Source organism: Palaemon carinicauda, chromosome 2, assembly GCF_036898095.1.
Source record: "Palaemon carinicauda isolate YSFRI2023 chromosome 2, ASM3689809v2, whole genome shotgun sequence".
Taxonomy (NCBI): Eukaryota; Metazoa; Arthropoda; class Malacostraca; order Decapoda; family Palaemonidae; genus Palaemon; species Palaemon carinicauda.
In genome coordinates this window covers 182,424,583-182,441,109 of record NC_090726.1, presented here as the reverse complement: position 1 = coordinate 182,441,109, position 16,527 = coordinate 182,424,583, and the positions used below count along the sequence as shown (strand labels likewise).

Genomic DNA, 16,527 nt, shown 5'->3' with positions numbered 1-16,527 from the left:
ATATAAATATATAAGTATATATATATATATATATATATATATACATATATAGTATATATATCATATATATCATATATACAGTATATTATACATATATATATTATAAATATATATATGTATATATAAATATATATATATATATATATATATGTATATATATATATTTTTATATATATATATAATAAATATATATATATAATATATATACATATATTATATATATATATATATATATATATATATATATATTATATATATACAGTATATTATATATATACAGTATATTATACATATACATATATATATATATATATATATACTAAATATATTTTATATATATACATATATATATATGTATATATATATACTGTATATATATATATATATATATATATATATATATATATATATCTTTGTGGCTAAGTTGCTAAGTCAATGGAACCTCAGGTCCTTGGGCTGGGTTCGATTCCCTGGCCAACCAGAAGCTATTATCTTTGAGTTGATTCCCCCTGAGGTAAAGAGAATCCAGATACTACATGATATAATTATGACCACTAGATCTGACTTCTGAAGTTAGGCCAGTGTACACAACCAGACAGATAAGTCAAGCTTACCACCTACAGGAGAAGACTTGCTGGCCTTTAACAATACCAAAGGAAGCTAAATAAGTTAAAATCTAAACAGGTTGATCACTAACTTGGCTGGTAAGCTAACATAACGTGTCATATTGTTACCTATTCCATAAACAAAAAAACACCATTCTCTCTATGTAGATCCCCATGAACTAAAATTACTTTCTTTGGCCGTTATCATCATTACTATTATTATTACTGTACTTGCTAAGCTACAGCCCTAGTTCGAAAAACAAGAGGCTATAAGCCTAAGGGCTCCAACAGGGAAAATAGCCCAGTGAGGAAAGGAAATAAGGAAACAGAAAGAGTAGTGTGTCTCCATTTACCCTCAAGCAAGAGAACAATGGTTTGATTTTGGAGTGTCCTCCTAGAAGAGCCTCTTCTGCCCTTACCAAGTGGAAGGCAGCCATTGAAAAATTCCAGTACAGAAGTTAACCTCTTGAGTGAAGAATTGTTATTATGAGCAACAAAAGGCAGCCTCTCTTTACAACCAAGAAACTTTACCATTGTGCAGTGTTTATTTTCTGGTTCCATAAACAGTAAGTCGAAACATACCTGCCAATCAGAACCGAGAGATATCGTGCTCCTTACATCGGTTATTCAAAATTTGGTGCTTTCCCAGTGCAGAAAGCTAACTAAATTAGTAGTTATTAAAATCCGTTAAAAACTTATACTACTTTAGCAGAATCTTCATTGCCCCCTTAGAGTTTAAAGGAATAATATGACCCACTCGGTCTTCTGCCACTAAATTATGTAAAGATTTTGAGGCTGTTTGTGAGGCTTTTGAATGTGTAGAGCACAGCATACTTTCAGAACCCTTATTGAATGAAATGTTATTAATATTAGATTGACCTTGGGGGCTTAGTTTAAGTTTGAAAATGGGGTGTGAAGGACAAGAATTACTATTATTAAGGGAGGATTCAAAGGACTTCTGAAGTTTGACAAAGGAACCAAGTTATGTCTAGAGCTTATGAAGCTCATCACAATTGAAAGATGGCTGAACTTGTGTTGCCTAAAGGTGGATGTGTGTCAATATCATCATCATTCCCACTGAAATCAACTAAAATAGTCACCTAGAACCATTAACTTGATCGGCAAAATGGCAACCAATGAAACATAATTTCCATAAGTAGTATCATGAGTGAAACGCATACAAAGATTACTTATATCATGGAATTTCCCCCGACAAAATAGACAATAGGAATGCTGATCATGATCTGTTACAAAATAATTCCCATGCACATTCCAGGCAATAATTGCCAACTAAACTAAGGGAAGACATCTTAAAGCACAGAATGTAAATAATCTGAGAACGTGTGATTGCAGGAGGTCGACTGATATAACTGAACACAGAACTACCTGATGCAGCAACCTGGGTTTCTTACCACATACTGCTAGAGGGTTTAATTCCGTCCTTAAGTACATGTATTTATCAAAGCAAAACAAAATAGGAAAATTCTAAGATTTTCAAAATTCTACCTAAATGTTGATTAAAACAGGCTTCTAAAGAAGCAATATGAACATCACGGAAGATTCATAAAAAATGGACTAGTAATTACTGTACCTTACCCAAAGCGATAATCCTAGCAGCTAAATAATACTGTAACTGCTAAATGCAAAAGTCAAGGCTTTTTTACTTACTAAAAAAAATTATGTGAAAAGGCCCAAATGGAAATGTGGTTAAATATAAAGATGGCAAATGAATTAGTGATTTCAACTGATATAGTAATTCTCTGCAAAGTACATGAACGCTGACTAGAGAAGAATTGTTACTAGCAACATAGCTCCACAAAAACCTAGATTATTGGTTAAAATACCCCAGCAGATTTAGATAGTGCAAGCAGAGACCCTAACTGTCTAAATTCTGTCTGAAAAACAAAACAATGGTGAGCCTGAGAAATCTCCCGACAAACAAAGGCTTGAGAAGTTTATGATTACTGGCCTTGTGGTGAAACAAACATGAAATTCCATCTACAACTGAACAGTAAAAAGCTTCTCTTTTATTCAAAAAACAGAGAAAAATAAAACTTTACCTTTGTTGCAGGTCCAGTTCTCCATGGATGTCCAACAAAATGAATTACATTCTGTAATAAAAAGAAATGTTTAGAAAATTATATATATACATAACCAAGCAATCATCTATTGTGTGCATAATCAAGTGAACATACAACAAAATACAAACAGACAATTGAAACTGTATTTGAGTAATCTATTAATGCAAATTCAGTTCTACATGGTTCATACCTACTGGCAGGGTCAGAAAGTGAAAGGATGAATAATAGCTCCTCTTCTTTCAGAAGGATAACAGACTGTTTGTCTTTGGACTTTCAGAACTTCAAATGTAGTCACAACAGAATTGATGGATTTAAATGAAAGAAATTAGTTTCAGGTTTTAAAGCTCCATGTTTACAGTAGTACAAAATCAAACTAATATGAAAATTTATAAATTCAAATAAAAATTTACTAGCAACCTTATACTGTAAAATGTAAAAGGTTGTGTTTTCAAAGTTTTTGGCAATCTAACAGTGAAGTTGACCTCAGCCATTCATGGGGGATTAGGTAACAGAGATACCCTTTAACTACAAATGCCTCCAACCGATAACACTACTAACCGTCCTTACCAAGTCACCGTTGTGTTCGCATGATTGTTTCCATAGCAGACTTCAAAACTCAAGCGAGTTGATATAGGAAGATTTGCCAAAGCCATTGATTTACTGTGCTTTGCCAAATCTTCCCTTAGCCCCTCACTGCCATTTTGAGGCCTCTTATAGGCTGGTGAGTTCAACGTGCACTTTAAAAACCTTGGTGTGTAATACAGTAGTGTATGTTACTGTATCTGAACATACAATACTATTAAACAATAAAAATGTTATTTTTATTAGTAAAATAAATTTTTGAATATACTTACCCGATAATCATGTAGCTGTCAACTCCGTTGCCCGACAGAATTCTATGGAGGGATACGCCAGCTATCACAATACTAGAAGGGGGTGTACTTACCAGCGCCACCTGTGGCCAGGTACTCAAGTACTTCTTGTTGACACCTCCTCAATTATTCCTCGGTCCACTGGTTCTCTATGGGGAGGAAGGGAGGGTCGATTAAATCATGATTATCGGGTAAGTATATTCAAAAATTTATTTTACTAATAAAAATAACATTTTTCAATATTAAACTTACCCGATAATCATGTAGCTGATTCACACCCAGGGGGGTGGGTGAAAACCAGTGTACAAGATTAAAGGATAGCTAAGTATCCCGTATTTCATATAATCAGTTATCCACAATAACAATGAAATAATAAGTACCTGGTAAGGAAGTCGACTTGAACCGTTACTCTGCCTTTAATAAGATCGTCTTCCTTACTGAGCGCAGCGTTCCTCTTGGGAGGCTGAATCAACTCAAAGGTGCTAAAGTATACAGGGCTGCAACCCATACTAAAGGACCTCATCACAACCTTTAACCTCGGCGCTTCTCAAGAAAGAATTGACCACCCGCCAAATCAACAAGGATGTGGAAGGCTTCTTAGCCGACCGTACAACCCATAAAAAGTATTCAAGAGAAAGGTTAAAAGGTTATGGGATTATGGGAATGTAGTGGCTGAGCCCTCGCCTACTACTGCATTCGTTGCTACGAATGGTCCCAGGGTGTAGCAGTACTCGTAAAGAGACTGGACATCTTTGAGATAGAATGATGCGAACACTGACTTGCTTCTCCAATAGGTTGCATCCATAACACTCTGCAGAGAATGGCTCTGTTTGAAGGCCACTGAAGTAGCCACAGCTCCCACTTCATGTGTCCTTACCTTCAGCAAAGCAAGGTCTTCTTCCTTCAGATGAGAATGTGTTTCTCTAATCAGAAGCCTGAATAGTAAGAAACTGAGTTCTTAGAACTTGGAAAAGAAGGTTTCTTGATAGCACACTATAAGGCTTCTGATTGTCCTTGTAAAGGTTAAGACCTTTTTAGATAGTACCTAAGAGCTCTAACTGGGCAAAGTACTCTCTTCAGACCATTCCCCACCAAGTTGGACAGGCTTGGGATCTCGAACGACTTAGGCCAAGGACGTGAAGGAAGCTCGTTTAGCAAAAACCGAGCTGCAAGGAACATGTAGCCGTTTCAGATGTGAAAACAATGATCCTGCTGAAGGCGTGGATCTCACTTACTCTTTAGCTGTTGTCAAGCACACGAGGAAAAGAGTTTTTAATGTGAGGTCCTAAAAAGAGGCTGATTGGAGAGGTTCAAATCTTGATGACATAAGGAACCTTAGGACCACGTCTAGATTCCAGCCTGGAGTGGACAACCGACGTTCCTTTGAGGTCTCAAAAGACCTAGGGAGGTCCTGTAGATCTTTGTTGGTGGAAAGATCCAGGCCTCTGTGGCGGAAAACCGCTGCCAACATACTTCTGTAACCCTTGATCGTAGGAGCTGAAAGGGATCTTACTTTCCTTAGATATAACAGGAAGTCAGCAATCTGGGTTACAGTGGTACTGGTTGAGGAAACTGCATTGGTCTTGTACCAGCTACGGAAGACTTCCCCTATAGACTGATAGATACTGAGAGTGGATGTTCTCTTTGCTTTGGCAATCGCTCTGGCTGCTTCCTTCGAAAAGCCCCTAGCTCTTGAGAGTCTTTCGAAAGTCTGAAGGCAGTCAGACGAAGAGCGTGGAGGATTGGTGTACCTTCTTTACGTGAGGTAGACTTAGAAGGTTCACTCCTAGAGGAAGAGTCCTGGGAATGTCGACCAGCCATTGCAGTACCTCTAAGAACCATTCTCTCGTGGGCCAGAGCGGAGCCAACCAACGTCAGCCGTGTCCCTTTGTGAGAGGAGAACTTCTGAAGTACCCTGTTGACAATCTTGAACGGCGGGAATGCATACAGGTCGAGATGGAACCAATCCAGCAGAAAAGCATCCACGTGAACTGCTGCTGGGTCTGGAATCGGAGAACAATACAACAGGAGTCTCTAGGTTATCGAGGTAGTGAACAGATCTATGGTTGGCTGACCCCACAGGGCCCAAAGTCTGCTGCAAACATTCTTGAGAAGGGTCCACTCTGTGGGGATGACCTGACCCTTCCGTCTGAGGTGATCTGCCATGACATTCATACCGCCCTGAATGAACCTCGTTACCAGTTAGCTTCGATCTTTAGACCAGATGAGTAGGTCCCTGCGATCTAGAACAACTTCCACGAAAGAGTCCCTCCCTGCTTGAAGATATAAGCCAGGGCTGTGGTGTTGTCAGAGTCCACCTCCACCACTTTGTTAAGCTGGAGGGACTTGAAGTTTATCAAGGCCAGAATAACTGCCAACAACTCCTTGCAATTGATGTGAAGTGTCCTTTGCTCCTGATTCCAAGTTCCCGAGCATTCTTGTCCGTCCAAAGTCGCACCCCAGCCCGTGTCTGATGCGTCCGAGAGGAGACGGCGGTTGTGTTTCTGAACAGCCAAAGGTAGACTTCCTTGAGAAGAAAGCTGTTCTTACACCACGCGAGAGAAGACCTCCTCTCTTCGGAAACAGGACTGAGACCGTCTCTAGCGTCATGTCCTTTATCCAGTGAGCAGCTAGATGATACTGAAGGGGGGGGAGGTGGAGTCTCCCTAACACGATGAACAGGGCCAGCGATGAAAGTGTCCCTGTTAGACTCATCCACTACCTGACTGAGCATCGGTTCCTTCTCAGCATGCTCTGGATGCATTCTAGGGCTTGGAAGATCCTTGGGGCCGACGGAAAAGTCCGAAAAGCTCGACTCTGAAGATCCATACCCAAGGAGACAATGGTCTGGGATGGGACGAGCTGAGACTTCTCAAAATTGACCAGGAGGCCCAGTTCCTTGGTCAGATCCATAGTCCATTTGAAAATCTCCAGACAGCGACGACTTGTGGGAGCTCTTAAAAGCCAGTCGTCTGACGGAGCCGGACACAAGATCATGGTACTGCTGCACAGTCTGTGAACTGTCAATCATGGGCAAGCGAGGAAGTACAGTGACAACCCGAATCTGTCTAGACTGTCTGGGTCGTACAGACAAACTCCTTATCGGGTTGCTGAGGTTGCCGCACTGCGTCACAACAAGTCACTTCTGTTGGTTGTTGAACGTCTTCCCCGTGACACATTGACTCCGTAAACAAAAAATCCTCTAACAAGGACTAAGCTTGGACTGCATGTCTTGTAACACAGCTCAAGGTCTATGGGAGCAGGTGTGGTAACAGACGGGATTAGCGACTGAAGTGGAACCATTACCTTCCCTGGAAGCATGTTATGCTTAAAAAAAAGTCCATAGGAGGCTATGCAGCTAAAGGCTCCCTCCAAATGACAGAGTCCTCAAGGGAATATCAGAAGGAGGGAGAAAAGAACTTTCTCATCTACAGGGACCATATCCTAGAAAAGCTAAGTTCTCTCAGTGAGGGTTCACTGGTGCAAAAGCAGCAGACTAGAAGGCAACGTTATGAAACTGCTTGACAGTCTAGTGAGTTGGCAACAACCAAAGATGTGTGACTGAGAAGCATGCGGTAAGGTATGCAGAGCATGTTGTATGCAGAGTATGCTGTATGCAGAGCATGCTGTATGTAGAGCATGTTGTATGCAGAGCATGCTGAATGCAGAGCATGCTGTATGCAGAGCATGTTGTATGCAGAGCATGCTGAAAGCAGAGCATGTTGTATGCAGAGCATGCTGTATGCAGAGCATCCTGTATGTAGAGCATGTTGTATGCAGAGCATGCTGAATGCAGAGCATGCTGTATGCAGAGCATGTAGTATGCAGAGCATGCTGTGAGCAGAGCATGTAAGGTAAGCAGAGCGTGTGCATGGCGTTTAACATTTCTCAGAAATTCCATGACCAGTGCTAGAGTGCTTTATGCATGCTTGCATGGGGTTTTAATATCAACATAATATATACCTTACATTCATAACTCATGATTCATATTTTTGCCATATTTTGCGATATTGTTAAAAATATATTGCCAGGAATACAAATATATTTTTATAAGTAATACAAATAACCTCCATTATCATAGGTTTGAAAATGGAGGTAAGGTATGCTGAACAGCAGAGTCAGAACGAGCTGGAACAACAATAGTTGTGGTTTCCTCTTCAAGACTCTGTTGAGGGAACACCTGAGGCTCAGTCTGCAAAGGCTGATCAGCAGAAGGTAGGCTCATGGGTGGAGGAGGCTGACTCCTGGCATGAGTGGCTGAACTCAAGGGTTGCGCTTGCTGAGTGGTTGGCGGATGCGCAGTAGCAAGTTCCTGAGGAACGAGTTGAGGTTCCTGCGGTGTGAGCTGAGAGCGAAAAGGTAGTGGCTGCGCAGAACGCAGTAAAAATCTCGCAAGTTGAGGCTCCTGAGGCGCAAGGCTAAGGTGTTGAGGTGCTTGCCTTGAGGAGGGTTGAGCTCGCTGCAGCGAGAGCTGAGGAGACTGACTCATGGACGGGAGAGGTTGTTGTACCTCAACCGAGTGTTGCATCACTGGTGGAGCAGCAAGTGGAGGCGGAGGAAGAGAGGTATAATCCTCCTGATCCCATTGTAAAAGTTGCCTTAAGGAAGGCGGAGGCTGAACACCACTGGGAACAGCAAACTCAGAACGTGGCTCAACATCGTACGCCTGGCAGGTGGAACTGCGATCAGGCGGAGCGAGCGCAGGCGGAGGGAGTGTAGGCGGAGGCGGAGGCGCAACACTCTCAGCCCGACACTCACGCATCAAGTCCGAAAGCAGTGCTTGCATGGACTGTAGTAGAGTCCACTTGGGGTCGGCAGAAACTACAGTAGGCTGAGGTAAAGCCTTAACAGTCGAGCTCTGTTGTGGCAGAACCTTACTCCTCTTAGGCGGAGTGCATTCAACTGATGACTGAGGAGAGTCAGAGCTAACCCAATGACTGCATCCGGGTTGTTGAACTCTAACTTCGTACGTCTGGCATAGGTCTGGACTTTACGTTTAAGAGGTCTTGAGACCTGAGACCAGCGTTTTCTCCCCTAAATTTCTTATGCAGACGAGCAAAATAAGGGCTCAATCGTCTGCGGGTGGGAGTGACGGTCTCGGTAAGACACGCCCACAACCACCGAGGATACTTCTGTGCGCCGATCAAGGCCTGCTGAACCCTTCTGCCCTTCGACATTGCTTCTCCCCTGGGCTTGGGAGCTTGCAAGAGGTCCCGGACTGGGAGGACGACTGGCGCGCACAGAAGTACCCTCACGCACAACACTGAACTTTGCGCTAATCACTTATCACTTTGATTTTCTGTTTGCACTTATTTCACTGAACTCGAAACTTTAAGTGGTTTGTACCTGAAACACGCAATTCTATCCTTTCTCAAAAGTTAGTAATTGCGAAAACAGAATTACAATGTAACAGAAAAATCTAATGAAAGATAAATAATTCAGTGGCTGGAAAGAGACTAAACACTAGATCACTCTAGAAACGTTTACCTTCTTCCCCTAAAGAGACTAGGGAGAAGAGTAAAAACGATAACAACGTTATTCGTACGCCTGGCAAGCTTGAATGAAACGTTTATTCTCCTCTTTCTCCTTCCGTCTCTATCTCTCTCTCTCTCTCTCTCTCTCTTGACTTAGAACCTGAGAGAAGAGCCCAATCATATATATCGTTAAAACATATTATTGTTAAAGGAAAAAACTGAAATATTTCCAAAATGAAAAGTTCCTTTATTAGGATCAAAACCATTAAGTTAAGAAAGAATGAACAAAACGCTAGACACGGTTACTCTTACTGCAACGTGAAACCGTGAAAACTCTTTCTCTATCGTAACGATAGAGTGCAAGTTGAACGTTCTGAACGTCAACAACTGCAGAGACAAAACAAAACGTTAGTTCAACTTTGAAAACAGTACTAGACTATCAAAGAAATTCTTTCAAAGACATTAAAATAGCATAATATGTTAACAGGTAAAACCGAAATGACGGGCTCAATGTTAATTAACTTCGGTACCAAGAAAAGACCGCCTACTATTAGGAAGGTCGAATATAAACAAATATAAAAATTAATTTTAATAAGTTTATAATAAAAGGAAGTTAATCGAAGAGGCCTATAAGAGGCGGAGAGATATAAAATAAATCTATAACTTTTGTTACAAAATTAAGAAAGAGAGTCTATACTCTCTTAGACACCAACACTTCCGTCTAAGGGAAGGGTCGGCCATTGAAAGGTGAAAGAGAGTTCATACTCTCTTCGACACCATAATTAATCAAATTAATTCCAAAAGCTAACTAAGCTAATATAGAAGTTTCCAGTAAAGCGACAGCCGAAATCAAAGAGAAATACTTCACCAAAGTCGTGAAAATACTCCAAGAACATAAGCGTATCCCAGAACGTCTTGCCGGAAGCACGACAGAGGAATAATTGAGGAGGTGTCAACAAGAAGTACTTGAGTACCTGGCCACAGGTGGCGCTGGTAAGTACACCCCCTTCTAGTATTGTGATAGCTGGCGTATCCCTCCATAGAATTCTGTCGGGCAACGGAGTTGACAGCTACATGATTATCGGGTAAGTTTAATATTGAAAAATGTCTTAATTATAAAATTTTACGTTCCGATAAGTTCTGGTAAAAGTTAAGACAATTTTCTAATTTACATAACATGAATCAAGTTTTCTACACTAAGCAGATTAAGAATATCACACATATTGTCAATGTTACAAAATTAATGGTACAGTACTTTCATTGTAAGTATCATCTTCCGTACAGCACATACTAACCTTTTTCATTCATATTCCACACTCAAGTGCCCTGGCTTGTATACCTTTACAGCAATAATCTCTCACAATTCAAAAGTGAAAGGTATCCCTGCCTCACAGTCTGCCGACAATGTCTTCCCGGTCATCTTCACGTTTTTCAGTGAAAAATGCCATTTGAAATGGTAAAACCATCCCTTGCTCACTTGAAAAGGTATAGGTGGCATGACTATGGGTGTTTCACTAATGCTCTGTCCAGATTCCTCAGCTATGCCAACACTTAAAAGGATAGAAGAGATATTTTGCCTTCTTCCAAATAAGTTTGGAGTCCACTGCTATATTTTTACAGCACAGGTCCACAGTCTACATGATAGAGGCATTATCAGTCTGGATTATTGCCTTTTCTCTCACAATTGCTAAATGCTTACACTAAATGGGGCATTTGTGCTTAAGGGAGCATGAATGTTTGCCTCATTTTCCTTGATGTACTACACAGTACTCTGCTTCACATGGAACATTAAACCCACAGCAGCAAAAGACATACTTTCCCTTCATCTTTTCAGCGCCTCTAGCCTAGCTTTTGTTCAAATGTCACCATCTTTTTATGGCACTTTAGGTTAGGCTAAGAGGATGATGAAGCTCTGTTAGGCTAATAGCAAAAGTTAAACATGTGAAACAAAGAGACGTTTTACACGCAAGAAGTTTACTATATGGGGAGTGCATCAATACTGAGGCAAAGTTAAGGTGGCATGCTGTGGCCTGCAGGGTAGGCAAAGCAAAACAGGAAAATCAGAAAGCGAACTGAACATGACAGACAGGAAGCACTACGATTGATGCTGCAGGAAAAGTGAAAAACTGAACTTATTACTTACATGATATTGAGGGACTCCACAAAGTCTGACTGGAAGTTCTTCTTAATACATCGGTAAAGTTTTTGTCAAAGACCTCTGAAGAGTGACAACCTCCATGGATTGTAATTGTCAGTTCATACCATAGTCGCCTCAGTAAGGGATACCACCTACTGAGAGCCTTGAGTGGTAACCTATAAAATACAGTACTGAAGGTTCCTTTCAATGTCCCTTTGATTAAGTTTAAGAAATTTGGGCTATAATAACCTGGTGCTTGGGGTGGGCCCCAAGCTGAACAGTATTTCTTTCTACCATTTTAGTTTTCCAGTCCTAACCTTAGGCATACACTACCTATTTTCACCTTGTATTTAAGAAAAATTCTTTGCATAAGCAAGGGAGTTTCAAAATTACTCAGTAGTCTCACTCAACTATACAGTACTAGAATAACAAACCCTAGCACTGTACGGTAATGTTTCACTTAGTCACAAAACAACAATACCTGACCGACCTATCACACAATTAATTTTGTACAAAAGACAATACTTTACAGTATTTGATTATTCCTTACACAAAATTTTAGGGTTAAAATTTTCTTTTTAGACTTGAGACTTAACAAAATTTGGAAAAAGCAAAACTGATTAGTTAATGAAAATAGTTTGTAAGCAATGTTAGCAATCTGATAACAGTGCTTTTTATGTACTATTCAGGAAACATGTTATTTTTATTAATAAAATAAATTTTTGAATATACTTACCCGATAATCATGTAGCTGTCAACTCCGTTGCCCGACAGAATTCTATGGAGGGATACGCCAGCTATCACAATACTAGAAGGGGGTGTATTTACCAGCGCCACCTGTGGCCAGGTACTCAAGTACTTCTTGTTGACACCTCCTCAATTATTCCTCGGTCCACTGGTTCTCTATGGGGAGGAAGGGAGGGTCGATTAAATCATGATTATCGGGTAAGTATATTCAAAAATTTATTTTATTAATAAAAATAACATTTTTCAATATTAAACTTACCCGATAATCATGTAGCTGATTCACACCCAGGGGGGTGGGTGAAAAACCAGTGTACAAGACTAAAGGATAGCTAAGTATCCCGTATTTCATATAATCAGTTATCCACAATAACAATGAAATAATAAGTACCTGGTAAGGAAGTCGACTTGAACCGTTACTCTGCCTTTAATAAGATCGTCTTCCTTACTGAGCGCAGCGTTCCTCTTGGGAGGCTGAATCAACTCAAAGGTGCTAAAGTATACAGGGCTGCAACCCATACTAAAGGACCTCATCACAACCTTTAACCTTGGCGCTTCTCAAGAAAGAATTGACCACCCGCCAAATCAACAAGGATGTGGAAGGCTTCTTGGCCGACCGTACAACCCATAAAAAGTATTCAAGAGAAAGGTTAAAAAGTTATGGGATTATGGGAATGTAGTGGCTGAGCCCTCGCCTACTACTGCATTCGTTGCTACGAATGGACCCAGGGTGTAGCAGTACTCGTAAAGAGACTGGACATCTTTGAGATAGAATGATGCGAACACTGACTTGCTTCTCCAATAGGTTGCATCCATAACACTCTGCAGAGAACGGTTCTGTTTGAAGGCCACTGAAGTAGCCACAGTTCTCACTTCATGTGTCCTTACCTTCAGCAAAGCAAGGTCTTCTTCCTTCAGATGAGAATTTGCTTCTCTAATCAGAAGCCTGATGTAGTAAGAAACTGAGTTCTTAGACATTGGTAGAGAAGGCTTCTTGATAGCACACCATAAGGCTTCTGATTGTCCTCGTAATGGTTTTGACCTTCTTAGATAGTACTTAAGAGCTCTAACTGGGCAAAGTACTCTCTCCAGTTCGTTCCCCACCATGTTGGACAAGCTTGGGATCTCGAACGACTTAGGCCAAGGACGGGAAGGAAGCTCGTTTTTAGCCAAAAAACCGAGCTGCAAGGAACATGTAGCCGTTTCAGATGTGAAACCTATGTTCCTGCTGAAGGCGTGGATCTCACTTACTCTTTTACCTGTTGCTAAGCACACGAGGAAAAGAGTTTTTAATGTGAGGTCCTTAAAAGAGGCTGATTGGAGCGGTTCAAATCCTGATGACATTAGGAACCTTAGGACCACGTCTAGATTCCAGCCTGGAGTGGACAACCGACGTTCCTTTGAGGTCTCAAAAGACCTAAGGAGGTCCTGTAGATCTTTGTTGGAGGAAAGATCCAAGCCTCTGTGGCGGAAAACCGCTGCCAACATACTTCTGTAACCCTTGATCGTAGGAACTGATAGGGATCTTACGTTCCTTAGATGTAACAGGAAGTCAGCAATCTGGGTTACAGTGGTACTGGTTGAGGAAACTGCATTGGCCTTGCACCAGCTTCGGAAGACTTCCCATTAAGACTGATAGACTCTGAGAGTGGATGTCGTCCTTGCTCTGGCAATCGCTCTGGCTGCCTCCTTCGAAAAGCCTCTAGCTCTTGAGAGTCTTTCGATAGTCTGAAGGCAGTCAGACGAAGAGCGTGGAGGTTTGGGTGTACCTTCTTTACGTGAGGTTGACGCAGAAGGTCCACTCTAGGAGGAAGAGTCCTGGGAACGTCGACCAGCCATTGCAGTACCTCGGTGAACCATTCTCTCGCGGGCCAGAGGGGAGCAACCAACGTCAGCCGTGTCCCTTTGTGAGAGGCGAACTTCTGAAGTACCCTGTTGACAATCTTGAACGGCGGGAATGCATACAGGTTGAGATGGGACCAATCCAGCAGAAAGGCATCCACGCGAACTGCTGCTGGGTCTGGAATCGGAGAACAATACAAGAGGAGCCTCTTGGTCATCGAGGTAGCGAATAGATCTATGGTTGGCTGACCCCACAGGGCCCAAAGTCTGCTGCAAACATTCTTGTGAAGGGTCCACTCTGTGGGGAAGACCTGACCCTTCCGGCTGAGGCGATCTGCCATGACATTCATATCGCCCTGAATGAGCCTCCTTACCAGCGTGAGCTTTCGATCTTTTGACCAAATGAGGAGGTCCCTTGCGATCTCGAACAACTTCCTCGAATGAGTCCCTCCCTGCTTGGAGATGTAAGCCAAGGCTGTGGTGTAGTCGGAGTTCACCTCCACCACCTTGTTAAGCTGGAGGGACTTGAAGTTTATCAAGGCCAGATGAACTGCCAACAACTCCTTGCAATAGATGTGAAGTGTCCTTTGCTCCTGATTCCATGTCCCCGAGCATTCCTGTCCGTCCAGTGTCGCACCCCAGCCCGTGTCCGATGCGTCCGAGAAGAGACGGTGGTCGGGGGTCTGAACAGCCAATGGTAGACCTTCCTTGAGAAGAATGCTGTTCTTCCACCACGTTAGAGTAGACCTCATCTCTTCGGAAACAGGAACTGAGCCCGTCTCTAGCGTCATGTCCTTTATCCAGTGAGCAGCTAGATGATACTGAAGGGGGCGGAGGTGGAGTCTCCCTAACTCGATGAACAGGGCCAGCGATGAAAGTGTCCCTGTTAGACTCATCCACTGCCTGACTAAGCATCGGTTCCTTCTCAGCATGCTCTGGATGCATTCTAGGGCTTGGAAGATCCTTGGGGCCGACGAACAAGTCCGAAAAGCTCGACTCTGAAGATCCATACCCAAGGAGACAATGGTCTGGGATGGAACGAGCTGAGACTCCTCAAAATTGACCAGGAGGCCCAGTTCCTTGGTCAGATCCATAGTCCATTTGAAAATCTCCAGACAGCGACGACTTGTGGGAGCTCTTAAAAGCCAGTCGTCTGACGGAGCCGGACACAAGATCATGATACTGCTGCACAGTCTGTAAACTGTCAATCATGGGCAAGCGAGGAAGTACAGTGACAACCCGAATCTGTCTAGACTGTCTGGGTCGTACAGACAACTCCTTAACGGGTTGCTGTGGTTGCCGCACTGCGTCACAACAAGTCCCTTCTGTTGGTTGTTGAACGTCTTCCCCGTGACACATTGACTCCGTAAACAAAAAATCCTCTAACAAGGACTAAGCTTGGACTGCATGTCATGCAACACAGCTCAAGGTCTATGGGAGCAGGTGTGGTAACAGACGGGATTAGCGGCTGAAGTGGAACCATTACCTTCCCTGTAAGCATGTTATGCTTAAATAAAAGTCCATAAGAGGTTATGCAGCTAAAGGCTCCCTCCAAATGACAGAGTCCTCAAGGGAATATCAGAAGGAGGGAGAAAAGAACTTTCTCATCTACAGGGACCTTATCCTAGAAAAGCTAAGTTCTCTGAGTGAGGGTTCACTGGTGCAAAAGCAGCAGACTAGAAGGCAACGTTATGAAACTGCTTGACAGTCTAGTGAGTTGGCAACAACCCAAGATGTGTTGAGAAGCATGCGGTAAGGTATGCAGAGCATGATGTATGCAGAGTATGCTGTATGCAGAGCATGCTGTATGTAGAGCATGTTGTATGCAGAGCATGCTGAATGCAGAGCATGCTGTATGCAGAGCATGTTGTATGCAGAGCATGCTGAATGCAGAGCATGCTGAATGCTGAGCATGTAGTAAGCAGAGCCTGCTGTAAGCAGAGCCTGCTGTAAGGAAAGCAGAGCGTGTGCATGGCGTTTAACATTTCTCAGAAATTCCATGACCAGTGCTAGAGTGCTTTATGCATGCTTGCATGGGGTTTAAACCATGGTATGAAAATGGAGGTAAGGTATGCTGAACAGCAGAGTCAGAACGAGCTGGAACAACAATAGTTGTGGTTTCCTCTTCAAGACTCCGATGAGGGAACACCTGAGGCTCAGTCTGCAAAGGCTGAATAAAAGACAAGCAGAAGGAAGGCGCATGGGTGGAGGAGGCTGACTCCTAGCATGAGTGGTTGAACCCAAGGGTTGCGCTTGCTGAGCGGTTGGCGGAAGCGGAGTAGCAAGTTCCAGTTCCTGTGGTGTGAGCGGAGCGCGATGAGGAAGAGGCTGCGCAGAACAAGGTAAATGTCTCGCAAGCTGAGGCTCCTGAGGCGCAAGGCTAAGGTGTTGTGGTGCTTGCCTTGTGGAGGGTTGAGCTCGCTGCAGCAAGAGCTGAGGAGACTGACTCATGGACGGGAGAGGTTGTTGTACCTCAACCGAGTGTTGCATCACTGGTGGAGCAGCAAGTGGAGGCGGAGGAAGAGAGGTATAATCCTCCTGATCCCAATGTAAAGGTTGCCTTAAGGAAGGCGGAGGCTGAACACCACAGGGAACAGCAAACTCAGCACGTGGCTCAACATCGTACGCCTGGCAGGTGGAACTGCTGGCAGGTGGTACTGCGATCAGGCGGAGCGAGTGTAGGTGGAGGGAGTGTAGGCGGAGGCGGAGGAGCAACACTCTCAGCCCGACACTCACGCATCAAGTCCGAAAGCTGTGCTTGCATGGACTGTA

General features: G+C 42.8%; 1 protein-coding gene across 4 annotated transcripts in view; it reads right to left on the bottom strand.

Annotated features, from left to right (window-relative positions):
• The window catches only part of LOC137628522 (cytosolic carboxypeptidase 1-like), a 450,678-nt gene that overhangs the window by 350,403 nt on the left and 83,748 nt on the right, over positions 1–16,527 (bottom strand). For 3 of the 4 annotated variants that reach the window (XM_068359676.1, XM_068359683.1, XM_068359708.1), the window contains one exon: positions 2,666–2,716. The gene's annotated coding sequence lies outside the window, so the exon portion shown is untranslated. Of the gene's footprint in view, positions 1–2,665; positions 2,717–11,175; positions 11,197–16,527 lie in introns of those variants that run through there. The other variant, XM_068359689.1, reaches the window with a different exon arrangement.